Source organism: Rutidosis leptorrhynchoides, chromosome 6, assembly GCF_046630445.1.
Source record: "Rutidosis leptorrhynchoides isolate AG116_Rl617_1_P2 chromosome 6, CSIRO_AGI_Rlap_v1, whole genome shotgun sequence".
Taxonomy (NCBI): Eukaryota; Viridiplantae; Streptophyta; class Magnoliopsida; order Asterales; family Asteraceae; genus Rutidosis; species Rutidosis leptorrhynchoides.
In genome coordinates, this window is record NC_092338.1 from 173,560,955 (window position 1) to 173,568,435 (window position 7,481).

A 7,481-nucleotide genomic window follows, 5' to 3' on the forward strand; every position below is an offset into this window, starting at 1 on the left:
ACGTGTTGGACCCGTTGCATACCGTTTGGATCTACCAGCACAATTGAGCTCAGTTCATCCTACCTTCCATGTGTCAAACTTGAAGAAGTGTCTTGCTACACCTGAACTTATCATACCACTTGAGGAACTTACGAATGACGACAAACTCCACTTTGTGGAGGAACCAGTTGAGATTATGGATCGTGAGATCAAAACTTTGAAACGCAACAAGATTCCGATTGTACGGGTACGATGGAATGCCAAACGAGGACCTGAGTTTACTTGGGAACGAGAGGATCAAATGATGCGAAAGTATCCTCACCTTTTCCCAACTCCTCCATCTACCTCAGCTTAAATTTCGGGACGAAATTTTCTTTAACAGGTGGGTAATGTAACGACCCTGGATTTTCCAACATTTATTTATTAATAATTACTATTATTAATACGCGTGTTTAAACGAATGTACGTTATTACATTTACATGTTGCCATGATTGCCCGTACTTGACTTTTAAGGGCCCGAAACGTCTTTGTGACACCCGGAACTTTCACGAATAATATTTTTAGATATTATTTACATTCATGATTAAATTTATTAATCATTTTAATTAACTAAGGCTATTAGTTAGTTACTTGGGCTTTATTTGGCTTAACTTGTTATAATTGGAACTTGGGCTTGTTTTAAGCTAATGGACTCTTGAACTTGGACTTATAAGCCCACCCTACATTTATTAATGGACCTTTAGCCCACTCTTGCAACTTGTAAGTACCATTTAACATGTAACTAGTTAGTTTAGGAAGACTTGGAATCTAGTTGACACATAATCCCCATGAAATCAACTCTTATATCCATCTTTTTCAAGCTTTACATTCTAGTGACCATTAAACATTTCCCTCCTCCCCATGTGTGCCTAAACCGTCGGCCTAACCCTTCCATAAGGGAGTTTTGGTTTCATTTTTTCATTACTTGCTCACTCACTTTACTCTCATTCCAAAAACACTTCAACTTGCATTTCATTTTCTCTCATTATTCTCTCTTTCTTGTAAGTAACTTGAGCTTCTTTTTCTCTTCTTTTCTTCTTGTAAAAACCGAACCAAGTACCCTCTACATCATCATTCTTACTTGTTTGTTTACTTGATACTTGTTAGTTGTTGTTATTACTTACTTACTAGTTGTTATTTATTAATTACTTACTAGTTTCAAGAATCAAACTTACTAGTTTGATTCTTCATTTATCTTGTAATTTCAAGAACACCCAAGAACTAAACTTACTAGTTTATGTTCTACATATATTGTTTCAAAAGATATAAGTTCATTGTTGTTGAAATCATACTTGTAAGTCATGGAAGTAAACTTAAAGTTTACTTTACTTAAAGATCAACTTTGGTTGAATCTTTAAAGTATGAGCAACCCTTGAACTAATTACTTGTTTAGTTAACTTGTTCCTTTATTTTATACACTTTAATTTCATGTAGTTAGTTTATATGGTCAAGTACTACAAGTTAGTCTTGATCTCATATCTCTTGAACAAATCAAGTTAACCTTGGAAGTTCAAGAACACACAAATAAGTTTTCTTTAAATGTAACTTTGGATCTTCAAGATCAAACTAAGAACTATGTTCTACTACTTATGATCTTGATTAGTTAGTTTACTTTCAAGTTTGTAACTTGTTATTAGCTTTAAAGTCCATGTATGTGTTAGATCTAAGACCTTGACGCAACTTTGGTTCATCAAACTTCATACAACTCTTAAGTGAGTTGTGCTTCATGTCTTAGGCTTGCACATGGGTTATGATGGTCAAGACTTGGTTGAGATGATGTAGATACATCAATGAGTTGTACACTTGAAGCTATATGCATCAAGGATGAGAACCATGATGAACATCAAGCACCAAGACCACCGGAACCCTTTTAAACTCACTGTTCTGTCCAAAACCTACTGACCTGATGCTTCTGGAATAGACCATTAGACCTGGGCTGTTCTAACCTTGATTTTTAGATAGAACTTTTCGAGTAGATAACTTTTCATATAGGACTCGTCTTAATCCGAGTTACGGTTTAGGATTTATGGCCCTCCGATCGTTACTATGTCCTTTAACGTTGTGCAGAAATTTCTGACCTACTCGCACTTAGACCGTCACCATGGTCAAACCAAGATGAGTTTGCTTCTGTAAATTTTACCATACTTAAGTGACGCATAGACGGAGCCATGGCCACTGGTCTCAACTTAATTCAGTAAGGGTAGAGGCCGTGGTGACTGACTGAAGTCAGACTTTGTTGAAAACTACTTTCATAAACGAAACTTACTTTACGCCTTTTGTTTGATGATGAATGATGATGACCCTTAAGACCTTAATTACATACTTTTAAACCTATTAAGACGATTTACTGACTTAGTACTATTTGACTTAGGTTGAGGACTTCGGACCATTTACTTGCACACCTTTCCCGACTACTACTTTACCGCTACATATCATTGTGAGTTATAGCATTCCCTTTTTACTTTAACTTATTTTGGGAACTGAGAATACATGCGGATTTTATGTTTTACATACTAGGCACGAGTACTTAAACTTTATATATGTGTGGGTTATATAACGGCAGAAACATTCCCTTTAGCTCGGTAACGTTTAATCATTGGTTTATGAACCGGTGAACGCGAATCTTAGATATGGATCCATAGGGTTTGACATCCCCACTCGGGCTAGTCGCGCTAGCAGTCAACGAGTGTTTAATACTTCGTAAACATACGCACTCGCCAAGTGTACTTTCAGGGGGTATTTTAAACGTTAAGTTAGTTACCAAGTGCCCACGGTTAACATATACTTTATCATACTATTTTGAAACGCTCGTTGTAGCACTGAAATCTCGTGGCCTACCTTACTTACTGTTATACTTAAACTATAGCTCACCAACCGTTGTGTTGACGTTTTTAAGCATGTATTTCTCAGGTGCTTGAGGTTGCTTCCACTGTGTACTAGTCGTGCTGTAGAACCCGCTGCTTAGAGTTGTCCACGCATGAACTACTTTACTTTGCATTCAAACATTCGTACTTTTGAACTATGACTTGTAACGACCATTGTGGTCACGTACACTTATTATTTGCTTCTACTTAGTGAAGCATGCTTTTGAAATGTAAAACATTTGATGTCGGTTATGACATCACCTTTTTATCGCGAATGCAATTTCTTTAATTACAGCATATAGTACTTAACCTTGTAATGATCCTGTTGTTGATGATTTGTACACGATGGTTTTGTACGGGGCATCACATTTGGTATCAGAGCATTGGTTGTAGGGAATTAGGTTGCATTAGTGAGTCTAAGACCGACCCGAGTAGGATTCACTAATAGGACTAATCTACAACTTGCTAGTTTACTTGTTTCCGCTGAGCTTACTACATGCTAATGCTTACTTTTTCTGCTATATGCCGTATGCTACTACATGATTTCACTATTGCATGATATTACTTGCTTTCGATTGCATGCTACTTCTGTATGATTCGTTATTATTGCCATGCTACTTATTGTTATACATGATTTAAACTGTTGGCCTATTATTTGCTTGCTTTATGACATACTGACATGGAAAATTTATTTTTCCTTGTTCAGATGTCGGATGTTCCACCTGCTGGCATTTCGGGCAGTACAGACTCAGACCCCGTCGCCCTACCTACTGCTACACCTGCTGCTGCTACTGCCGATACACCGGCCCCGACATCCACTAGTGATCCCGGCGCTTCCACTTCCGGAGATGGTACTAGTGCACCTGCCCCAGTTTCTGCTCCCGGACCCTCGAGGTCACAGCCCCACATTGGTGGTATTGAGATCCCCGCAGAGTTCGGGGAAGGGCCTTTTCGTAACCACATGTGCATGCCCTGCCGACGCACTCCCGACGGACGTTTAGTCGTGATTCCTCCAGGCAGACACAGACAGATGTTGGCCGCCTTCGGACGCTTCGGATTACCAGCTCAGCTACCAGTGTCACCACCACACGATTCGAATGACTCATCATCCGCCGATTCTTCATCATCAGACGACTCCAGCGATGATGAGGATCCTGCTGATAGACCTATTTAGGCACCCTCCACCCTGCCGAAAAAGCGGTACCGTTCCGACGGCACCGTCATTCCAGGGGTGAATGGAGGTCGTGCTTTTACTGATGCTTTTGGCCATCGACGTAGGGTTACTGCTCGTAAACGAGTTGTGCCATACCCTGCCGACCCACAGATACGTAAGGTTCCCCGTTACGTATTGACTATTCCTGGAACCGTACCACCTAGATTTAGATACGGACCACTTACATCTAGGGACGTACCATCTACATCCGGAGCCGGACCATCTACATCAGCACCACCGGCACCACCCGCACCACCCGCCCCACTTGCACCGCCTGCCCCACCAGCTCCCTCTAACGAGGAACTGATGAGGGAGACTGAGACTCTCCGAGCTCGAGTCACTGAGCTCGAGGAGCAGTTGGCTCGAGGAGCAGTTCACCCGCCTTCACCGTAGGACTTTGTATTTAGATTTCATGATGTAATCTAGATATAGTTTCATGTATTTCATATGTATTGTACGAACTTATTCAGATGTATGAAACTTATTATTATTAATGAATGGAACTTTGCGTTATTTAATTCTTGCACGATATTCTATTTACATTGCTGTACGATGATTCTGTGGTATTTGTACCTAGATGCATTATTTAATAACATGTGATGTTTTGATTCCATGTTGGTCACTATATACTGTATTACTACTACTTGCATGCTGGATTTTGACTTGGGTCAAAATTTTTGTTTAGAATACCATGGCTAATGGAAGAACCACACCTACCGCAGCCCAGATTGAGGACATGATCAGCGAACGGGTCACTGCAGCCCTAGCAGAAAGAAATCTCCAAGCTCCACCGCCACCACCACCAGTTATCCCACCCGTTCGAAATGGGTGTACATACAAGGAATTCCAGAGCTGCAAACCGCATAACTTCAGCGGCACCGAGGGACCAGTTGGTCTCACCAGATGGTTCGAGAAACTTGAATCAGTATTCCGAGTTAGCAACTGTTTGGAGGATAATAAGACCAAGTTTGCATCTTGCACGCTATCTGACGGTGCGCTAACGTGGTGGAACACGTTAGCTCAAGCGAAAGGTATCAATGAGGCGTATGCTACGCCATGGGAGGAATTCAAGGCGGCTATGATTGATGAGTATTGTCCGAGAACCGAAATTCAGAAGATGGAAATCGAATTTATGCAGTTAAAGGCCGTAGGGAACGACCTTAACAGTTACAACCGTAGGTTTTTGGAGTTGGCTCTTATGTGTCCGACCATGGTCACCCCCGAATTCAAGCGCATGGAGAAATACTTCTCGGGACTCCCTAAGTCCATCAAAGGAAATGTCACCTCATCCAAACCACCGAATGTTCCTGAAGCAATGCGCATGGTGCATACTCTCCTGAATCAAATCATCCTTGACGAGCCGGAGAAGGCTAAGTTTGAAGCCGGTAGTAGTGAAAAGAGGAAATGGGATAACAACCACAACAACCACAACAACAATAACAACAACAGGGGTAGAAACTATGATCAAAACCCGGCGAAGCGACATGAAGGGTTCAGGCAAAACAACAACAACCCCAACCCCAACAACAACAACTCCAACCCGAACTACAAAGGAACCTTACCACAATGCAAGCGGTGCTACAAGCACCATACTAGATATTGCAATGTTGTCTGTGAGAAGTGCCAACGAGCTGGACATATCGGAAAGGACTGCAAGGTCACCACTTTGAATGGGAAACCGAACACCAATGGACCGAAGAAGTGCTACGAATGTGGACAGACGGGTCATTTCAGAAACGCGTGCCCAAACAAGCGAAAAGACGGAGGACCACCCCAAGGTAGAGCCTTCAATGTTAATGCAAGGGATGCACGCGATAACCTCGACTTGGTGACAGGTATATTCACAATCAACAATCTTTTAGCTTCTGTCTTGTTTGATACTGGTGCGGATAGAAGTTATGTATGTAGACATTTTTGCGATAAGATTAATTGGTCATTAGTCCCGTTAAAAGAGAGTATGCTTGTCGAGGTCGCCAATGGAAAACTTGAAAAGGTTGACCATATTAGTCGTGGAGCTATTATCAACATAGCTGGTGCAGATTTCGAAATTGATTTGATACCTATCAAACTGGGAAGTTTTGACGTGATAGTCGATATGGATTGGTTGAGCAAGATAAAGGCCGATGTTATCTGTGGAGATAAAGCACTTCGCATACCACAAGGAGATGGCGAACCACTGGTTATCTATGGAGAGAGATGTACCTCGAAGTTGAACCTCATTAGTTGCGTGAAAGCGCAAAAGATTATGAAGAAGGGACGCTTTGCTGTCCTAGCACATGTGAAAGCGGTAGGAACTGAGGTGAAGAGCGTGAACGATGTTCGAATTGTGAACGAATTTTCCGATGTCTTCCCAGAGGAATTGCCTGGATTACCACCGCCGAGAGCCGTAGAATTTCAGATTGATTTAGTGCCAGGAGCAGCACCTGTAGCTCGCGCACCTTATAGACTCGCACCTTATGTAACCGTATTATACCCAGCTTCTATACGTATTTACTATTGGTATATGCCAACAATAAACTTCAATGATCAGCCACTAGACATGATGTTACATGTGGGAACCAGCCATTTAACCTCATGTGTGACTTTTGTGCAAGAAAACAAACTAAATCTCCTATATATCCATCACATAATCATGCTATTTTGCACACACACACATACAATTTCATTTCCAATTTTCTTTCAAGTTAATTCACTCCCTAATCTCTCTTCATTTACCTACTCAAGAACGTATCAATATAGTCATCCGATTTCAAGGAGATTACTTCCAATCTTTCAATCCCACTCCACCACTCTTTTGATTCCAAGATTTTTCTTACCTTTTCCAGTAGCTTTGTCCAAGTAACTTGAGGTAGTAACCTTATTCATAACCTTATTCGATTCATATATATATAGCTATCTTATTTTGTGTTGTAAAATTTTAACAACAAGAACATAGTTTGAGTGATTTCAAACTTGTTCGCAAACTAAATAGATACTTCTAATTTGATTTTTAAAAAAACACTTCAAGACCTGTAATATATCATATTATGACAAAATCGGATTAATCATATCTTGGCTAATTAACATAATATTTAATATATATTTACTTATGATTTGATTTTATATATTTCAGGACCACCCGTAAACAACACGAGAAGATTAATCATAAGACCTCATGATTGTACGCAACACGTCATTTGACAACACGGTACTTTATGTACGCAACACGTCATTTGACAACATGGTACCATGGGTCAAGATTAATTCTGATCAATACGAATACGATGGGGTCTTTATTTATTTAATTTAAGCAACTAATTGTGGACCACTAACATCGGACTGCTAACTACGGACTAAGAAAATATTAAAAGTATATATATATATATATATATATATATATATATAT